General features: G+C 52.5%; 1 long non-coding RNA gene across 1 annotated transcript; it reads left to right on the top strand.

Moving 5' to 3' along the window:
• Nucleotides 1-828: 828 nt before the first annotated feature.
• Nucleotides 829-20,644, top strand: LOC128907684 (uncharacterized). Its single transcript, XR_008465700.1, has 4 exons — nucleotides 829-962; nucleotides 11,219-11,401; nucleotides 18,172-18,257; nucleotides 19,251-20,644. It is a non-coding gene; the product is annotated as an uncharacterized LOC128907684 (long non-coding RNA).
• The last annotated feature ends 239 nt before the right edge of the window (nucleotides 20,645-20,883 follow it).

Here is a 20,883-nt window from a genome sequence, read left to right as displayed (position 1 = left end):
AGTCAGGAAGACAGATAATAAATGGAGAGGATGAATCTCCTGCCTGCATTGAGGCTTTTTTTCTGTTCTGAAGTTATTTTACTCTCAACTTGCAGGCTTCTAAGCTGTTTGGCTTGTCTTTCCCCTCACCCCCCGGTTTTTCTTCTTCGATCTAAAAAGGCAATTAATTACTAAGCGAAACCAGCCAGTTGGGACGTATTTAGGAGTGTGACTCAGCCTTCGCAATAGCGAGTGCCCAGGGCGTCCAGCTGTTGAACTTGCACAGCTGGGCGCAGGTGAGGTGCTCAAGGGCTTTATTTTTTTGGCTCCAAGTCTCCTATTTCCCTCAATTTTAAATTGGCTGCTGCTCTTTCCTGCTGGTGCTAAGTGGCCTTTTTTTAAGGGAGTATATACCTGGATTGTGGGCATGGTAAAAGAGTTGGGAATGTTTCTCCAACCCACCTCATATCCCTGGCTCTGAGCAGGACCCTTTTCCCAGCTGTATCCTGTCTTTTATTTAATTTTTATATTGCTATTACTTAAGAGACGGTAGACTGAAATCATGATATGTATCTCTCCTCCCTGTCTGCTAATGATACGGATCACTGCATTTACCCCTAGGGAACGGGGCTGTACTTTTCAAGGGAGCTAAAGAGAACCAACACTTTGATCCCTTGGGCACCAGTGAAGCTCCTGACCTGTGAGCACTGCGTTGCTGCCGGCTGAGAGTGTCAAAAAAAGAGGGGCTCGGATTCAGAAAAGCGCTTTAAAAACTTGAAAAAGTGCCGAGACCTACTTCTTACCATTTTTTTTTTTCCTTGTGGCAGAAGGCTGTGTGTCTCTTGTATTTGTGCCGCTTCAGACAACAGTGGGGATTTCTTTGCCGAGTCTTTGAGGGACAAGCCCCCACCGCAAGAGCCGTGAGCGTTGAAAGCTGGAAAATATCTTCTCCCCTCCCTCCCTTGTCTTGTAAAAGGAAGCAGGTAGAAACCCTTGATTTTTCTTCATGTCAAAAAGGGATCCGTGGCAGAAGATAAAAGCCCGAGGAAGGCTGCACATGACCCCTTCCACGTGGCTGCCCCTTTCCCTGGCAGACCCGGGTCTTTTCCACGATATTTCCTATTTGCGACCCTGAGGGGGGAAAAAGCGATACCTTGAGGCGCAGGTTTTGGCTGTTGCAGGGGTTAGCGGGGCAGGTTTCCCCTCTCTCGGCCGCCGGCCCCGTCCCTCGACCGGCGCTGGGCTGGCAGCCGCGGCAGGGGGATGACTCAGTGCCTGGCAGAGGCAGGGAGGGCCGGCGGCGGCCCCCAACCTGCGGCCGAACAGGCTCGGCTTTGTGCTGGCCAGCTTAAAAGGAGCTTTATGACTCCTCTCGGCACGGTGGGAGCCCCGGCTCCTGCACAGGCCCCTCTTTGTTGGGGGGGATGTGTGTGACGTGGTCCTGGGGTGGAGGCGAAGCCGGGCAAGAGGTGGGGAGCAGCCGACGGTGTCCCTCGAAGGGACCAAAACGGGGAGAGGGTGAGAGCCAGAAGTCCCCAGGGTGCTTAATTCTCATCATGTCCAAGGGGGAGGTAGGTGCCCTAAGGGGCCACCAAGGGTCTGGCCCAGCCCTGAGCTGATGGTGGTCCCCAAACGGCACTTCAGAGTCACCGGACGCATTGTTAGGCTCCGAAGACACCAACATTTTCAAGCTGGTGTGAGAGGTCCCAGAAATGATGCGGGAACACTTAGTAACGTGCACCTTACCAGGAATCTCCTAATTACACGTAAATATGTGAAATCTCGGGCTCTGCAAGGGTTTTGTTCACGCTTCCGCCGCTCAGTTTCGTGTTAAAAAAACCACCAAACCCTCTGCAGCTGCTTTCTCTCTCGGTTGCAGGGACAACTGTATGAACAATTGTTTTTACAGTTTGGCTCTCAAACCGAAATATCAATTTCTCATTTGCCTGAACAAAACGGTTTCTGGATCACGCTTTCTGAAGATGGTTTTTCACTCTTTTTCTCATCCATTTACTTCTGTGGGTAATGAGAGTGGGAGGTGTTCTCCCGTCTCTCCTCCTGATGCCTCTGCCCGGGTGGCACGGCTCAGGCGTTTGTGCAAGGTGCCTGGTTGGGAAACCCAACAGTCCCCCTCGCTGCCTCCCCCGTCGGCTGTGAGCATGTTAATCTCTCCCTCAGCCTCATTAGACGGACATCTGCTGCTGTTTTTCCGGACCGCGTCATGCCAGGGTGATAAAGCACGGAGGCTGCCTTTACAACTAAGCTGCCCCTTAAGACCACCAAAGACCTAAGCCCACCACCACGGGGGTGCTATGGAGGTAGCAAACGCTGAGACCCACGGTGCAGCCCATGTTACGCAGTGCCAGAGGGTCCCCAGGGGGGGGATTAACTCCACCCCATTGTTGATGGACTCCTCTCCTTCCTCGGGGGCTGGGTGGCATCATGCCAGGCCGATACCTGCCTGTTGATGGGGCTTATTGCAACGTGCGTGCTGGAGCTGTGCCTTCTGCAGCTTTTGTCTAATTTTGCTTGAATTCCACTAAGTTCCACAACAGCTCCCAGGCAAGGAGCTAAAACGCAAGAATTTTTAAACGGTGTTTGGAACCGGCCTGCTGCGTTACCCCGGTTTTAGTGCTCCATCACTTCTGCCTTGTCACCTCAGGAACTGCAGTGCATTTGCGTGGCAGAAAGCCTGGAGTGACGCAAGATGAACTCAGCCTTAAACACGAGTAGAAACAGCTAAGATATTGAGTAATTTGCCTTCTAGGTATGCCACCGAGCCTGAAGACAGGGCTGCCAGGTGCTGTGGCAATACTTGTGTGATAATAGCCGTGCTTATAGCAGCCATGCTGAGGTCTGCCAGCGCCGGGCTGGTGCCCAGGTGGGAGTGGGAAGCACCGGTGATCTGCAGGTTGAAATAACTCTCCTTACAAATCCCCAGCTTGAGCCAGATTTCCCGTCCTCCCTGCGCCCTGCAGCCGGGTAGAGCGGTGATGGTAGGATGGACCCGGGGATGGATCTGCAACAACGCTCTCGGCCAGCGGCTGCGTGGCATCCCAGATCCCCGGCTTCAAGTGTGAGCTGCTCTGCCAACCTCACAGGCACGCTTGGATGGGAGCTCACGACTGCGCTCATGGGCTGGCTGGGATGGTCACGTACGCCTCCAGTTCCCAGCCGCGCAGGTGGTGTCCTGGTCTGTGAGTCCCTTCCTTAAAAATCAAGTATTTTGCTCAGAGGAAGTATGAATAATAGAGATAATCCTGATATGACTTAAGAGAGAAAGCTGTATGCAGGACTCCTGGAGAAGGTAACGAAGAGCTGTGTGAACAGTCATATCTCCCCGTCCTTCAGTTCCCACTGAAGTATCCCATCCTGGATAAGGGCAAGTTGTGGGTGTGTTAGGATGGTTGGGGCATCCAGCAGCAGAGGAGGATCAGGACAGCCAGCAGAGGTGGCTGCTCAGGCCTCGGTGCAGCGGCTTGATGACCCCGGTGGTGGCTCTGTACATGTACCAGCAGCTTCGGGAGCATTTTCAGGCCCCAAATCACAACACCTCACTCGCAGGGCTAGCTCTTGCACCAAGAGAAGTGGGCACAGAGCTCGTCATGCTGCGGGACTCCCAGCAGCGTGGGAGCTGGTGCCCATCCAGGAGGTGATGTGCAAGCACGCTTACAGTTGCACGGCTGGACACAGCACCTACGCTGTTGCCCAGCTGCTGCGTTACCAAATTTCTGTGTCCCGAGCCTTGTCAGGAGAAAGGCTGGATAGGCAAAGCAGTGCTCAGGCATGCAGGAACAAAACCATACGGGGCTCTCGCCTTCTTTAAGGCTCACCTGGGTAACCTTCCCTGGAGCTGCACCAAGAGCATCAAACTTGTTGAGCTTTGGTTGGACGGCCCAGTATATACAGGCTATAACGTACCCGGGAAATCCTGGGACTTCCTTCTGTCCTGGGTTAGTCCTGATGTTTCTGGACCAGATGGGATCTGTAGCCAAAAGATTTTCCCCAAGCCCAGGTGGGAGGCACCAGCCCCAGAGCACTTGAGGCCAGCAGGATGGGAACACATCCATCTGTGGGTCTGGAAATCCTGGTGCTGGGCCACCCCTAGGTAATTTTTTTTAAGAGCAATAGCTATTAGAGGTGGGCTTCTGCCCAGAAACCCATGCAGCTGTAGCGCTGGGAGGAACTGGAGTACCTGAAACTGCTGCAGAAGAGCACGGGGCTATTTTTAATGGCCCCTCCACCAGGGATTATAAGCTAAGACTGAAACTGAAAAAAGATACAAGATAATACTCCTCTTTAAAACGGGAAATAGCTCACTAGCAGACGTATGGGGATGCTAAAGCCAGGCTGACAGGTAAATTAACAGAATTAACTACTAGCCACTTTTTTAGTTCTTGAAAGCGGTAGGGCGTATTTTTAGCACCAGGATTTTAGGTGTTTTAGGTCCGAAACCACCTCTAAGGCTGAAAGTCAAGGCTGTTTTGCCAAGCCCTGCTTGGGCAGCCAGGCATTAAAAAAGAAAAAGCCACGTAGCTGCAGAACTCAAACAAAGCCCGCTGCAAACCTTGTTCGCTGGGAAGATGAGGCGAGGCTGGGGAAAAAATGGTTAATGGGGCATTTTGCTGCTCTTGCGCCTCTGTGTTGCAGAAGGTTTGAGAGGATTTAGTGAGGATAAATGCCCAGCTCCTGCAGCACGGGGGATTACAGCTCACCAGGGCAAATACTGTCTTGTGGCTCTCGATTTAGGCGGTGCATGGAGTCTGGGTGATGAAAGCTGAGCCCTTGAGAAAAGAGCAGAGTTTTAATCTGGCACTGCGAAAAGGCTTGCCTTTGTTAAGTTATTTGGGGGAAATAACTGACTTTTGGATAAGAGAGAGATTTGTGAGCGGGTCTGTCTTACAGGTTCCTCTTTCTGAGGGGTGGCGTTGGGGCTCATCGCTGTCTGTGGCGCAGATCTCGGTTAAACTAATCCTGTAAAAATGCTGCAATATCCTCTTAATGCCTTTTAAACCGGACTTTCTTTGGGATAGCAGCAGCAGAGCTCCGAATCCGTGCTGGCTGGATGAGCTGCGCTGAGATGCTGGGTGGAAAGCTGGAAAGGCTGGTGGGTCTCATGCTCTCCTGCCATGCTGTGACGGGGAAGTAAATTTGACGGGAGGGCCTGTGGCATGGCCAGGCTTATTTTTCTATGTGAAAATTTACAGGGAGGGAGGGAGGGAGGGAAGCAGCCTTAAAAATTCTTCTCTCTCCCGGCTTTCCACAAAACTCCCAGCAGAGCAAGCAGTCACTTGAGGCACATGGATATGGTCCACCTAGGTTTGCTGAGTCAGGAGACAAGACGTAAGCTCCATCCCACCAAATCTCAGGTTTCAGTAAAACGTTTTCTTCTTCTTCATGTCATGAAGGACGTTTCCCTCAAGTGAGAGCGCTGTGCCATGCGATTTGCAGGCCTCCTGCAACAAAATTTAGAGTGGAGGAAAATCCCCTCCTTTTCATGCGTGCTGATGGAGCAAAAGGTCTACACCCAAAGTGATGATATTCCTGCAATCTGGATCTGAGGCTGATGGTTTTTCTTGGAGCTGGACTGGAAGAAATCCCGCAGAACTTGGAAAGAGACAGGGAGAGCAGAAGCAAAGAGAAGGTGGAGAGAGACAGAGAGCTGGGTACCAGGAGAGGCCGTTTGAGATATTGAACAGGCTATCGAGCATGTCAAAATCGTGTTTCCTGGCATCCTGTACAAACCTCCCATGATTTTACAGGGACAATATCCACGTTTTATCAGCAACAGCAGTTTAAGTACAACCCTGAGACTGCTCTGGTCCCTCATGCTCCCCTCATGCATCCTGAGGGCAAAGTCACATGTGCATCAGTAGAGAAGGTCCATCAAAGTGGGGCTGTCGTCCCATGGGCAGCCTCATGTCCTGCTGCCAGACAGACAAGGGATTTCACCCAAAGGCTTGGACTTGAGTCTCTCACTCAGCTGGTCCCCCGCTCCGCTGCGAGAGCACTAGTCAGAAGATGCCTTTGCCCCTCAACGCCCTCCAGATGCTTTAAGGAGCTGGGCTGAGCCCCGTTGGGCTCGGAAGGAGGGTTGGAAGGAACGTGGCCAGGCAGGTTTGTGGTGGCCATCCCAAGAGCGGGTGAGATGTAGGTGAGACGATCCCAGGAGGAGGTGGGCTGGGGAGAAAAGGTCACCTAGAGAAGCCCAGAAGGAACGTGGCTCCTCTGCTTACAGGAAGGAGAGACGACAGCGGTATCTGAGGAAAACACTTTGTCTCCAGCTAATTTATGTCACCGATTCCCGCTCGCTGAGCCCAGACAGGCCTTTGAGGGAAAGTCTAAACATTAACAAAGCAAGCGGTGTGCACACAGCGGGGCAGCTCAAACACAGCGTGGGTGGTATGCTGAAGGGCATTCACACGCAGGCACGGTGGAGGGGGGTCCTCCCCGACGCTGGGGGTGCAGTGTTCAAGGTTGCCCGTATCGACTCATCAAATATTTGTTTGCATCTGTGACCTTCAGACTTTCCCATCATGGGGGTGATTTCGGCTGCTGATGTGCTGGCAGCCACTTGGAATTTCAGCATGGGCATGCGAGAAGGACAGGATGCGCGAGCTCCTTGCGGGCGATGTTCCTCTCGGAGGGTTTAATTCCAGCCGTACGCGGCAACAGGCCCTGGTAAAACGCACCCCTGCCCCAGGCTCTCGGCGAGGCTCTCAGCAGCATTCTTTTTTCCAGAAAGTTTTTCCTGAGCAAGGGTGGTGGTAGGGGAACCTCCGCACCGATGTGATCCGGTCTCGGCCACCCCTGTTGCCAGCTGGTGGAAATCACTGCTGCTCTTCCCATCAGTGGGGAGCAGTGATTTATCCTTGCTGGGGACCCCCTCTTTCTCCAGGCAAGCAGAGGGCAGACTCTCCTTACTGGTGGAACCTGGTAGCCAAAGTCCTCTTTGGCAGTTCAGTGCAACAAAAGCACAAACCCTCTCTTGATGCTTTATGGGCGGGTGAACACCTATGCTGCCTTCGGGTGTCTTGCTTGCCCCTGAGGGAGAATTTGGGGTAAGTGGGACAGAGCTGTTACCGTAAAGGTCCTGTCATTGGCGCCTAGGAAAAAGGCATCCTATCTCCTGAAAGGTGTCTTCTCACCACGCAGATTTTTGTGCTTTTAGAAGCCGAGCTCCAGACTTTCACACCCTGGGGATACGGCCCCGCTACGCACAGGTAGCGGTGAGGTACAGGACAGGCTTTTCTCAACAGCGGTTTCTCTTTGGAGTTGACTGATTCTCAGTGTGAGCGTGCCTGCTCCCTTTTGTGTTTACCAAGTGTAACCTGCAATTCTTACTAATTATGGCAATATTCCCTGCTGCTTATAGATATTTAGGCAGAACCATTCCTGTGCTTTTCACTAGCTAAATGCTGCACCGCTAACCAGACTATTTCCCGTTAATATTTTTTTTTCTGTGTTTCTGAGGAAGCTTCCCCTTATCCTAGACCTCTTCCTAGCTCAGGACTCCTTTCCCCAGCCTGGCTTGCTTTTGCTCCTGGGCAGGGTGCCCCAGCCCTCTGGCAGGGTGGCCTTGCTGATTGCCTGCTCGCTTGCAGGCTTGTTTGAACCCGGTCACATCTTTCTTGGCCACTCTGGGCTTGCCTGTTCCTGTGTAGTACGGAAGGGGAACGAGCTCAGCAGCCGGTGATGGCTGCGGCCACGGGCAGTGACGCGGTTCTTGTTTCAACTCCCGTTTCCCCTTTCCAGAAAGGCAAACTGCTACAACTGGGCTGTCGGGGACTATGGGCAGAGGCCAGGATTTGGGCTGGCTGTGTGATTATATGAAGGCTCTTGCTCTATGTTGACAGTTCCTCGTGGGAATACCAGAAACAAGGCTACCAATCTCCGGTAGTCAAGACTTCTGGCAGAGTTGACCAGAATTCAGTGGGTTTTGTGCCCTGCTGTTGAGGTGCTGCTTTCATATAAATACCCTTCCCAGCCCTGGAGGGGGGGTATCTTTCCCCTAGGGCTTATGTTTAATGTAGCAACTGGGCAGAGAAATGGGCAGCGATGTGCTGCAGTGTTTTGTGGTACACCCACATGAACAAGCATCCGTGCTGGGCACAGGCTGGACGTGAATCTGGAGAACCTGCGACAGGACCTTTATTTTGGGCAATGGCTTAAATGACACAATTTGACACAGCAACGTACAGGCTACAGACAAGTGTTTCTCTGTAGTTGAAAATGCAGCTCTTCTCCCTTTCTTACTCCCCGTCTTAAGCTGCGGGCTGCGGCCTGACATCAGTCTGCCCTTCCTGGGCAGGGGGGAGAAACACGTTTCTTCCTGAGGGAAGCTGCTGCCATCAACTGAAGGTATCTCCCTGGCTAGCACTAGAATCCTACCAGAAGATTTACAAAACTATTTTTGAGACAAACTTTTCATGCCTTTCAGGAGTTACGTGGTAGGTGTCGTCTTCTCCCCATCTTTCCAGGTGGCTGAATTCCTCTGGGTGACCACGTCTTCCATGAGGTGCTTTGCTTTTATGTCCGGAGAAGGTGCAACACTGCCATGAAGTCGCTCACAGGACCTCATCCTGGGAGATGAGGTCTCTCTGTGGAAAATAGTGAGCATCAGACCACATATCATCTAAGTCACTGTTGCAGTGTGTTTTGAATCCACCTGCTTTTGGAGCATTAGCCAAAACGGGTTTGGGGAATTTTTTTTTCCCATCAAAACCTACTTGAAACTCTCTACAAAGTAACGATTTTCATGAAAACATATGCAAAAAGTGAGTTGGATGTAAAAATCACCTTTTCTAGTCCTGCTAGCAGATTTCGGTGGTTCCTGTGGGTTACAGACTGTAGCCCATTGGGAGTCACTCACAGCAACTTCTATCTGATAAAGGTCAACGTGAACTTAGCATCCTCCAGACCACACTGGGCTGAGGGATCAGCTATCTCCGACCACGAAAGACAGGAGAAGGAAAGCAGGCAGGGAAACAAATATCTCCAAAAGCGACTCCAGAAATCTCGGCTCTGCCAGTGACCGCCGTGAAAGATCGGGCATTTGGGAGACCCCTGCCCTGATACATGGTCACCGTGAGGAGGTCAGACTGCACCAGCTTCTGAAGACCGGTGCGGCTGCTAAAACATCAGTTCTGCATCTTTTTGCTTCGTGGTGGTCCACCATAGGGGGACAATGTGGTGGCATGAATCAAGCAGGTCAAATGGGAATCTTCCCTAGTTCTCGGTCATTCTCCATTGGGAAGCCCAGGGTTGGTTTCGAGCCCAGGAGAAAGGAGCCCAAGGGTGAATTCACACTCAAATGCCTGTAGAGACCCGAGCCCCAGCTTGGAGTGAGGATGCCCCTCAGGGCCACAGCCTAGATGGGGACAGCTGAGTCCCTTTACCCTGTGGGATGTGGAGGTCTGGGGGAGCAACATAGTCTTCCCCCTCTGCTTCCCTTCCTCCAGCAGCCTGGAAACCTTTGTGTTTCAAAAGAGGCAGCCTTGGGCCATTGTTCCCCAGATGCACTGGGAGGGGCTGTGGACCTGTGTCCGCAGTCACCAAGCTCACCCGAATTTCTTCCAGATGTGGCCATGCTGCTACAGGAGCATCATGCGTCCCATGGGGAGATGGTGGAGTGGGTTTCAGCCTGTCGGCATGTCGCACCGCAGGCTGCGGCGGTCCCCGGTGTGCTTTGGAGCCACCTGGCCAGCAGCCTGACTCCGGCGGGCTCTGCCTTCCAGGGTGTGATGTACTGAGACAGGAGAAATGCCTGGTCCCGGGATGTTCCACAGCGGGATTAGCGTCATGGTTTTCGCACAGCTGGCACCAACAGCGGGTCTGTCCTTCTGCAGCCTGAGGTGGTTGGGATGCAGCCTCCCAGGGAAGCTGGGTGTGCTGGTTTGGGCCCAGGGAACCTCTCTGTGCCACTAGGTTCACTCAGAGGCACTTCACCTCCATTTCCCTGCATGCCCCTTCCATCACTATGTCTGTTTTGACTTCCAGCTTGGTCGCTGTCTCTGCTATGTGTGCTTGTTGTGTCCAGCAGAACGGGTTATCAGTGCTGGTTCTGGTTGCAATGTGCTGATTCAAATGCCATGCTCTTTTATTCAAGTGGCTAAAAATCCCTAAGAGATAATGTCTTAACTTACTTGTCGGTACTTGCATCCCTTTGGAGACAGAGCTGTGCAGAAACATCACTGGTGGGGGGGTTACTCTCACTCTTGCGTCCTCTGTGTGGCCCTCGATCTTTTTTGGTTTTAAAGTCTGAACAGCGTTCATCCATCTGCGTGATGGATGTTTAACCTGTGCGTTTAGAGATGTCCATGTCAACGTGCTGATCACCCGGGACTGCCGGCAGGAGGCATTTGTGAGGAGCAGGGCCACTCGCCATCTTGGTGATCCACCATCAGCACTTGCTTCATCTTCCTGTTCTCCATCATGTAGGGTGTTGCTTTCTGTCTCTTGCCCCCCAAAACGACTGGGCAGTGCTGTCGGTGTAATGCAGATTGGCTGCAGAGGTAGCAGTTGGATGAATATGTCTCTGTGACATCCCAAAATCTTGTACCTTATGGCTGCGTTGCCATTCCCCTCAGGTCTCCTGCCTGGAGGAGTACCTTTGTGGTACCTTTGTGGTACCTTTCTGGTACGTGCTGAGCGGTGTGGCCGGGCTGGGGCAGGAATGCTCCTCCAGCGTGGTGGGGTCTCTGCTGATCCCAAGCCGTGCGCTGTCATCTCCTGCCACATCTGCAGGTCAGTGCTGCTCTCATTCGGTTCCAAAGCCGTTTTCATTCAGGACGCACCGTGTGGGGCTTCACTTTCAGGACTAATATCGCAGTTTCTGGTATTGTGTCAGCTTGCGAGCTGAAAGCTGAGATAAAAATGAACTTGGTGGTGTTTAGAGAGATGTTTGGGTAAGTACTTCTAGCTGCAAAGAAGGACTATGTGCAAGTCTGACCCCACACAGATGGGGGTGCAGGCACACGCTGATGGCAGGGACGGGCGAAGCGTTTTCCCCTCTGGAAAGCTGGGAAAGGCTGTAAGTTCAGCCTTTCAAAATACCGCCCTGCCAGCCAAAAGTCTCCACGTGTAGGAAAGGCAAATATTCGGAGCACCGGGGAGCAGGCAGGACCGGCCTTTTATTGCCAGCTCTTCTTGGCTAGTCAGCGAGGAGGAGAGGATGTTTCCCTCAGACCTACTTTACATCTCCCTCTCTCTCTCTTCTTTTTTTTTTTTTTCCCAATAGGAAATTGTGAGCGCATGAGTTAAGCAGAGCCCTGGGGAAGAGGAATCTCTGGAGCAGCCTGTGGCTGGCGGCGGGGTGCGAAGCTGGAGGCCACGGCAGGACGCGCACGTACTCACCACGCACTTGGCATCACCACATCCCTTCCCCTCCCCTCGACCCAGACCGTCTCTCCCGTCGCTGCAGGTGGGTTGGGAGCAATGCCACTGCAGTCCCATGACCTGGGGCAGGTCCCGCCTCCAAAAGTAATCCCTGCTCCTTCCCTCTCCCAAGCATTGACTATTGTCTTTAAGCTGGATCCGTTCCCAGTCAGGGACTGGGTGAGCGGTGGCGGGTGGCCGGGGATGTGCTGCCTATGGCTGCAGGAAACCAGGCAGCACGGGATGGCTCAGTAAATTCACTACCAAAAGCACTGCCGGAGTCGGGCAGGGAGAGGCAAATTGTGGCTGGAAAAGGTGGATGAGATTTGGGCCCCACGAGTCATTGTGCCCCCTCCTGCATCCCGAGGCTGCCCCGGTTACAGCCGTCCCGCTCTGGCTGTCACGGCGGAGGCAGCAGGAGCCGGCCCAAGCTGTCCGTGCGGGAAGGAGGTGGTGTTTTTCACCCCTAGCATGAACCTCTAAAATCTCTTGGGAAAATCATCACCAAAAACACTGACTGATGCTGCCCAAGCAGCGGAGGCTCCCGGAGCCGGCACGGCTGCTGTTGGGTACCCTGATGTCTGTGGGAGCCAGACGAGCCTGCAGCGTCCGAGGGACAGGCGCGTGTTAATACACCCCAATGAGACGCTGCCCTGCGTTGAACCCGAGAGCGTGTGCTGGCTAACACACGTCAGCATGGAGACCTTCCAGGCTGGCCGGGAAAGCCCCAGGAGATGTCGAGATCGCGTGGTCTGTGCCGGAAAAATAAACGAGCCTACCTTCCTGTGGTGATTCAGTCTCCAGTGCGCTCCTACACTGCCCTTCTCCCAGGATGCTCACACTGGGACGTATCTTGTGCTATTTACTCAATTCTCTCCCGACATCGCCGGAAGGAGCAGGGGTGTGAAGGAAGCCTGTGCTCGGTCTGAAGATCGGCAGCTTCAGCCATAACAACTCAGCTGCCGGAGGAAGAAAACCTCCCTGGCCAGGGCTGGAGGGGACGCGACCTCTGCTGCTTCCCAGGTTACTAACAGCAGTTTTCAGCTGCTGTGGGACAGGTCCTTGGTTCAGGTCAGCTTCCCAAGGAGAAAAATGTGAAGGCCCACGCACCTGGACAGCAGCGGGCACAATGGGACCTCTCCCTTGTTACATGTCTGGCTGCAGAGCAGCTAATCCAATATTATTAATGACAATCAGAACAGACATGACGTAATTTAAACCACTGGGCTCCTATAAAAGGATTATTCTTAGGTGTTGAGCTGCCCAAGGATAGGGGGAAAAGCATTATTTTGTATATAGGAGAAACCTCCTGACACTTCAACACGCTGTGGGAAAGAAGAAATGACTATAGAGAGACCTGGGTCTGTTTAGCCTGGAGAAGAGAAGACTGAGAGGGGATCTCATCAATGCTTATCAATATCTAAAGGGCGGGTGCCAAGAGGATGGGGTCAAACTCTTCTCAGTGGTGCCCAGCGCCAGGACAAGGGGCAACGGGCACAAACTGGAACACGGGAAATTCCATCTCAACATGAGAAAAACTGTAAGGGTGGCAGAGCGCTGGCACAGGCTGCCCAGAGAGGTGGTGGAGTCTCCTTCTCTGGAGACATTCAGAACCCACCTGGACGCGTTCCTGTGCCACCTGCTCTGGGTGACCCTGCTCTGGCAGGGCGTTGGACTAGATGATCTCCAGAGGTCCCCTCCAACCCTACGATTCTGTGATAAGAAAATAGAACAGACCAGGCCTTCCTCTGGTGATCTGGCGGATGAGCAAAAGCAGGTCAGCTTACAGAGAGGCAGAGAGGTAGCTGCAGGTGGTTGGGCCCAAGGCCTTTCCACAGCTACTGGTGTGGCTCCCTGAAACGCTGCAAGGAGCTTTTTCCTCAAGCAGGAATGTGCTCAGAAAGCCAGCCTTGGAAACTGCACGGTATTCTTCCTTCCCTCTCCTGTTAGACTTGCCGTCCAGCCCTCACTGGAAGGGGAGGCATGTAGAGGCTTTGCAGGAAAACCTTACTCTTGTGTGTGGATGCTTTAGCTGGTTGCCAAACTTCTCCTGGGAATGCAGGGTCTGATTTGATGAAGGATGGGATTTCTGACCAGAGAGAGCTGAGAGAGTGGTGATTACAGCTCTTGCTTATAAATGCAAGAGCTCAAAAGCCTGGCCTGATGGAGCCAGGCTTGAGACTTGAATCCTGGCCACTCACTTCCCAAGGTATGGGTTGCTTTAACCTTCTGGGGTCAGGTTGCTTTGGTGAGGGGATGGCTTCTTTTGCTTTTCTTTTTAAATGCTTTTGAGACTGTAGGTGACAGCATTCCCTTCTCTGCAGGACATTTGCACTCACTGGGATCATGTGCTGCAGAGTACTGAAGCTTTCACTCAATGAGAAGCGCGCTGCACAGGTCCCCATCTTCACACAGATGGAGCCCAAGACTCTTCCATGCCGATACAGGGAGAGTCAAAGCTGAAAACCTGTAAATCTAAGCTGCTGGTTACAATAGCAAATATGAGCCCAAAAAGCTGGAGGAGATGCCATGCTCAGCTCTTCTGGCAAGCAGTTGTAGTAAACTTCTTCAGGGGAAAAGGGGATGGGGTCCTTTGGTCTTGGCCTCCAGAGAAGTTAAGTTCTGGCATGCACCTGCTCTGTGCCACTGCTGAGATGGGAGGCTCACAGCAGCCTTTCTGACACCCGTCTATGTCGATGGAGAGTTGTCTTTGACTAGGCAATACTGACCCAAGCCTGGGAGTGGCTGCTCTGACCAGGTGTCCATCTGTCCTCTCTTTCTTCTGGGACAGTTTCTTTAGTTCTAGGTGGGTGTCTTGCATTTCTCTGCTTGGTTCTGTCTGCATCAATGTAGCTGGGACTTAATTTGCCTCTATCAAACATCAGGAGAAGTCACTTTGCTTTGGCCAGAGTATTAGGCTAGCTCTGTGCCTTGACCAGCGTGCCTCTAATCCTTGGACAAAAACCCCAAGGGAGAGCTTGGGAAATGAATCCTTCCAGCCCTTCCTCTAGCAAAAGCTGGGCATCTCTAACTCTGGGACTGGGCAGGATGGGAGATGCCCCCGTAACGCTGATGGCCCTCGGACATGCGTATCCCGACCCTCCCTGGCAGAGTCACAAATTCCACTTGTGAATGGAGAAGTCAGTAGGAAGATCAGCGTTGACGAATGCCAGATCATACTGCACCTCAGTAAAGGAAGAAGAAAGAAACCACCCCAGAGGCACTCAAATGAGAAGAAAGCCAGCGCTGTGCCCTTCAGGCTTACCCTCGGAGTGCTGGGGTGAAGGATGGCACAGAGGAGTTTCATGTAACCACCATCTTCTGCAAAGCGGACCTGGCCAGACTAAGGAAGATCTGATCTGCTGTCTTTGATTTGGTGAGAAGTAAACCGTAGTGGGGGAAAGATACTGGGGAAAGAGGCATGTGCATTTGCAGCAGGGATTGTCCCCTTGAAACAGCTGTAACCCACATCCTTTCCACATTAAACAGTCAAGAGTGGCTGCCCCCACCCGGGGCAGTGCATCTGCCGGGGCTTTCCCTGCCAAGTGATAGTTTCCAGGATGGGCAAATGCGGGCAAGCAGGAAGTTACCGGCTCTGCTGTGAGGTGCAAGCGTGTGCTTCTGACCTGCTCTGTGGTTTTCCTGTGTGCCACCTGGGGAGGACCGTGATGAAGGGATGTTCCTCTAGAGTCAAGGGCCGAGTCTGCATCATCAGCACAACCCAGCCTAGACCTTCATGCTGTCACACAAAGACCTGGCCTAAGCCCAGACCCTTCCAGGCAGCAGAGAACAGGACTTGATCCGTCCCTTGTCAGATGTCCACAGAGGTCATGCCACAGCAGTGGGGTGCATCGCACTACCGACAGTAATCCTGAACAGGGCTGATTTTTGGTGTCGGCTCTGGGGCCACACTGTTGCCAGCATGGTGGGTGGGAAGCACGCGGGTCACAACCCACTGCCTGCCTCATTCACCAAGGATGTGACCTCTGGAGAGCGGATGGTAGGCATGGAAAACCTGAAACATCTCTGCCTTGGAGCAGTCTGTGTCATCCAGCCATAACTTTTTCCCTTGCCCACAGGCAGATGCCGGCCACGGGTCTCATGGGTGGCAAGGCAGCGCAACCCCAGACTGGGTGCCCTTTCAGCCGAGCTGCCTCCCAGTTGCTTCCAGCAAATAATCCACGGAACCCCTCCAGGCTCAGTTCCCTTGCAACAAGGACCCATCCCAAACGGTCGTGCCAGTCCGATGGTCTATGGTTCTGCGCCTTGTGATGGCTTCTCTGGTGTCTAATGATGGTTCAGCTCGTGCTCCAGCCTCTCCGCTGGGGAGGGAGGGCTTCGTAGGAGCTTCTTCTCCAGCTCTCCTGTCCTCAGAAAATTCATGGGAACTTACTATCTTTAGAAGCTCTCACCCTCTATCAAATCTGTTTGGAAGGGCTCAGTGGGTTAAAATGCTAAAAGAGGGGAGAATGATGAGCGTATGCAACTCGTGCTTAAGTTTTATGGCCTTAAGAAACCATACTGAAGCCATGCTAGAAAAAAGGGAGTTGTTTCCAGGAAAAGTTTTCCAAAGTTTCAACTTGATTTCCTTTCCAGCATCATGAAAGCCGCTCTTTGATAAATATTGTAATTAAAAAAACCCAGCAGTCTTATTTTTTTCTCCAATTCGTTTTAATGGTATAAATTCGGGGCGGGGGGTGGGGGTGGGGGGAAGGGAGCGCTTAGAAACAAAATCTCTGTATTTTCTCGTATAAACATACCCCGTTCTGAGGAAGACGCTTTCCTCTTTGACAAGGGTCTTTCTGTTCGAAAACGGTTGCTTGGCTTTTGCCCTGACAGCCCCGGGACAGTAAAACTTGTCAGCACGAGTGAGAAACTGAGTGGCCCGGCTGGAGTGGGATAACGCTCCTGCTAACAGGGCGATTGTCCCTCTAACTCCACGGTGGCGGTTCCAAGCGACCCCCCCCCCCCGGCCGCCGCTCCCCATGATCCCCTCCCAGGCTCTAACACAGCTGCTGGCTTGCGGCACATTTCTTTTCCTAGATGTCACCTTGGGGTTTTCCCCCCCCACACACCACCACCGTCTCTCAGGATTTCTAGGATGCTTGAACTCATTTCTGCCTGCGGTATTGCTGATGTGGATGGGCTGGGCTGCATTTTTGGGATCTGATTCAAAGCCCACTGAAGGCAGGAGCGATTCGCCGTTGATGTCAGTGGTCGCTGGAGCAGGCGCGGTGTAGCTGCTGGTTTTTTATATCCAGACAATCGCAGTTAAAGGGAGAAAAGAAAAAAAAACAAAAACCAAAACAAAAACCCCACAGCCAAAACAAGGATCCTGCTTAAACCAGGGTATTGCACCAGACCCCCCAAAAGCAGTGAGAGATACTGAATTGCTCACTCCTGGGAAAAATTGAGGCTGTCCTCTTTAAGAGAGAGATTTTACTTTCTCTCTCTTTGGATTTTGCATTTGAAACAAATGAAGGGCTTTGTGAGGAGAAGGGAGAAAAAAGAAAAACCCAATGACCTTATGGTGAGCATCTCGGGAACCTGCGGTACATCCAGCTGATGGTGAACCTCCCTAAGGTCTGGCCATGCCAGCATTGCCTGAGCCCGTGGAAGGAGATCGCGGCACAACCCACACTGTCCGTACCGGTGAGCAGGAGCTGAGATCGCACCTCCGAGACAGGGCAGGGGGTCACAGAAATTCCTGTGTTTATCAACTGGGAGTATTCTGGGAGGAGGAGGGGGTTGTGAGTTATTCCTACTTTTTCAGATCATTTCAATTTTGCTAGAGGCAGTTGCTCCAGCGGAGGTGTTTCTGCACCGTGCACAGTGCACGCCGGCTGGTGCGTGCCACCCAGAGACCAGGTTCAGCGGAGAAAATTGCCGGCGATGTAGGGTTGGATCAGCGAAACTGGCAAAAGGAGAGTTTCCACCGACAGACCCGAATTCCTGCTTTGCAGGTTGATTAGAGGGGGTGGCTGAGCCCTCAGCTGAACCTCATTCGCCACGCGTCTGGGGAAAATCTGACAGTAAGATCCCCCCTAAAGATGAACAGCTCGTATTTGGAGGAGCTGATATCTGCCTGCTAGCAACAGGCAAGGCGAGACGAGAGATGCAGCATTTTGGGATGGGCTGAAGCTCTCTGCCCCTGACAGAGAGGGCCGGATCCAGCGCAGTGAGGGGTGCAGCTCTGCAGACGTGGATGGGGCACCGGGCTTCCACCTCAGCTCAGGATCTGACTCAACGGCCACGTTGTTGTCTTGGAGGGTGGATGATGTGAAATGATTCACCATCATCAACCGCTGGCATTTGACGGGGTTGAGTCAGGGCCAGCGGGCTTAAAAAGTGGCGGATGGGTTAAATGTTTTTGGAAGAGGGGAGATGTTGGGTCTTCTCCTTTGCCTGCTGGATTGTGGACCTCTGGATGGTGGCCAGCTTGCATGCGATGCTCTTCCCAGCAAGCACGAGGCAAAGCCGGTTGGCAGAGCATGTAACCGGGGCTCAGTTGGGTCTACGAAGAGCTGGCTTTTGCTGCCTCTCCCAGATGCCTCTGGGCCCATCTTTGCTTTGCGGGAGGCTGGCGGCTTCCACTCCATGTGCAGGTTGATGGGTCTTCTTCAGCCTGGCAAGTGACTGGCTGCTCCTGTCCTGTGCACTCTTCATGCCGTGGGATGCCGGTCCCCGCTGGGTGACCCATGGATCCCACACCCTGGGTTTGAGCGCTGTGAGGTGACGTGGAAATTTGTCGCTTTCGGTGCTGCTCAGTTTCAGTTTGCTGCCTTTTGAAATCTTCAAATATCCTTGTAACTACAGGAGGCTCGAGGAGAAACGCCAAATGCTCCGTCTCATGACAAAGCCGCAGATGCACCGGAGAGCTGCCAGGAGAGCAGTAGCTGATAGTGAGTAAAAAAAATGTATGTGTAGGTAACCCTCGGTGGAACCTCCCAGTGTGGGGGCCAAGCTGAGGAGCTGCCAGGGAAGGTGTGTGAGATTTGGGTGGCTATTTAATTGGGAAGAATTACGGAGTCACTGAGACAGGATCGCTTATTTGACTTTTCTTGGGCTTCATCCAAAGCCTTCTAAAAGCTAACGTGATTTTCTTTTCCACTGACTTCCGTGGGCTTTGGATCGGGATCTTTGTGCCTACGGGGTTATCTCAATTTCCTGGAACTCGTTCACTGTTTGAATTTGCTAAGTATATTTACTGCCAGGCTGCTTTTTTCTTTAACTCCCGCCGTTTGGTTGCAAAAAGTTCCCGGCAGTTGCTGGTTACAGCAGCGGCATTGCCTTCTCAAAATTGACCGTGCACGTCCCTGGGTGTCCCCTTCTCCGCCTGTCGCCATGTGACTCTTAAAACATCACAAGATTCACTATGAGCTTGCCTCTTGCAAACCATTTGGAGCAGCTAGAGAAGATTCAGGAGTGTCAGACATCATCATTATTATTATTTATTTATTTTATTATTACTTTTGAGCCTCAGACGCTCTTCCGCGAAGGCACGGGCTCCCCAGAAGACACGTTTGTTCTGAGTTTATTACCTGTTTATGGCTCGGTGGCAGTCAGGCTCGGTACCAGCCGGAGCCTCCCCGGCGCTGCCTGTGCCTGTAATTGCCCCTTGATCTCCACGTGAGCCTTGCCCCTCCCCGCATAACGGGCAGCGTTTCTCCCGGGAAGACGGGAACGCCGGAGCACAAAACTCCGTGTTCCCAAGCAGCGGCATGAGTAGGGCAGAACATTTAATTAACTGGATTAATGAAGGCAGCTTCATCAATCCACTCAATTAATAGACGGGCGTGGATACATCAAACGTTCTGGTTGGCTCGGCTAGGATTTATTTGAATTACCGCAGGGTGATGCAGATAAATTTTGGGGTGACAGTGTGTTTTTTCTAGGTGACTGGGGAGGAAGCGCAGCCTTGCGGTCACACACCTGCCCTTTGGGCTGGGAGATGGGGAATTCATGTTGGGCCCCTCCTGTGACCTTGTGTACAGCTTGGTACGGTGGTTTGCAGCGGCTGTGCCGGCTTGGAGACCTGTCTGTTACCTGCTTGGACTGACAGCTTTTTGATCAGGTAAGGGTGAAAAGCCATTCGATGAGCAACAAGGATCTGAGTTTGCACAGTCTGTGTACTACAAGCCCTTCCCTCCTTTTTCTTGTACTACCATAACACTAATAAATGCAGAAAATTTTCTAGTAAAAGCCCTGGTTGTAAGTGTTTAGCACCTTCTGAAGAACAACGTGGCCTGACATTTAAGAATAGAGGAACCCAAAGTGCGGGGGTGGTTTGGAGAGCAGAGGCCGGGGAGGAGCAGGGCTGAGCCGCTGCGTTGCCCGTGGGTCCTCCTCCTTGGAGCCCCAGCAGACGATGGAGAGCCATCAGTGGAGACAGTCCATCCCACTGCATCTCCCAGGAGGCGGGTGGTTGTGTCATCTCCATCCTCTCACCCAGGGGAGCAGGTGCTGGTGGTTGAGCAAGGCTTTGATGATCCTGCCTGAATTGCTACCAAAGGGCATTTAATCCCAAAGCTTTTCGTCTGCCCTTTGGAACAAGGTGCCCTCAGTAATATCTACAGACTTGCGTACCTTGGTCTTCCACTTGAACTAGGGCCGGTTGACAGGTATCTCTTAGCAGTTTTTTATGTCTGGATGGAAATCGGACTCTTTTAGGAAAATGCCGCTCATCCAGGAGTCAAGCTAGTCCTTCAATTGTGGGAACCGGATGGAAAAAAAGCGCAGCTTTTAAACCAGCCCCCTGCTCCTCCTTGAGCACTTCTGAGCCCTCCAAGCCGGCTTCGACTCCTGCGTGAGGGACAGCCCTTTGGCATATGACATTTATTTTCTGGAGAAGGCGTTCGTGTGTGAGCGCGGTGGTTTGCATTTCAAAGGTTGATGAGCTAGTACACCATTAGGAGCAGAGGTAGCGATGCAGACGAGCTTTACATTGCCACTCCTGAGGCAAATGTTTCCCTTGAGTACACAGAGTCAAAGTACAGCTTGCTACATATATATATACATCTATATAAAGCAGGGGACAAACCACTGCTTTCTGGCAGCGAATGTTCGCCCCGTCCTCTTCTGCCGTGCTGCTGGGACCTCTTGCCGTTCGGCTGCTGCTGGGAAGCTCTGCTTGAATCTGCCCTTCCAGCAGCACCCGGACACGTGGAATTACAGCTGCTGTCAGAACACGCCTGTGTGTTCATTTCTAACCCAGACAGCCGGGAAAAGGTCCGGAGAGCGTGACACCCTGCCCTCCGTTAAGTTTTAAGCATGTGCCGCTGAGTCAGAAAGACCCAAAAACGTATTATTTGAAGGGATTCCATGTTCTTTTTTTTTTTAAAAAGATCATCTTGGCGTTTATGTCACATCTTAACACTTGGGGTTTACAACGTGTTGTTCTTTCTAAGCGATTCCCGCAGGTTAACGATGACATATGAAGAGATTCATTAACTTCAGGAGACTCACCGCCCCCGGCAGTGGAAACGGGACCCACTTCTGCTGGCTGGGTGGGATCCGTGCTGCGGCTGC

Source organism: Rissa tridactyla, chromosome 3 (assembly GCF_028500815.1).
Source record: "Rissa tridactyla isolate bRisTri1 chromosome 3, bRisTri1.patW.cur.20221130, whole genome shotgun sequence".
Lineage (NCBI taxonomy): Eukaryota > Metazoa > Chordata > Aves > Charadriiformes > Laridae > Rissa > Rissa tridactyla.
The sequence above is the reverse complement of the archived record's forward strand: the minus strand, read 5'-3'. Positions and strand labels throughout refer to the sequence as shown.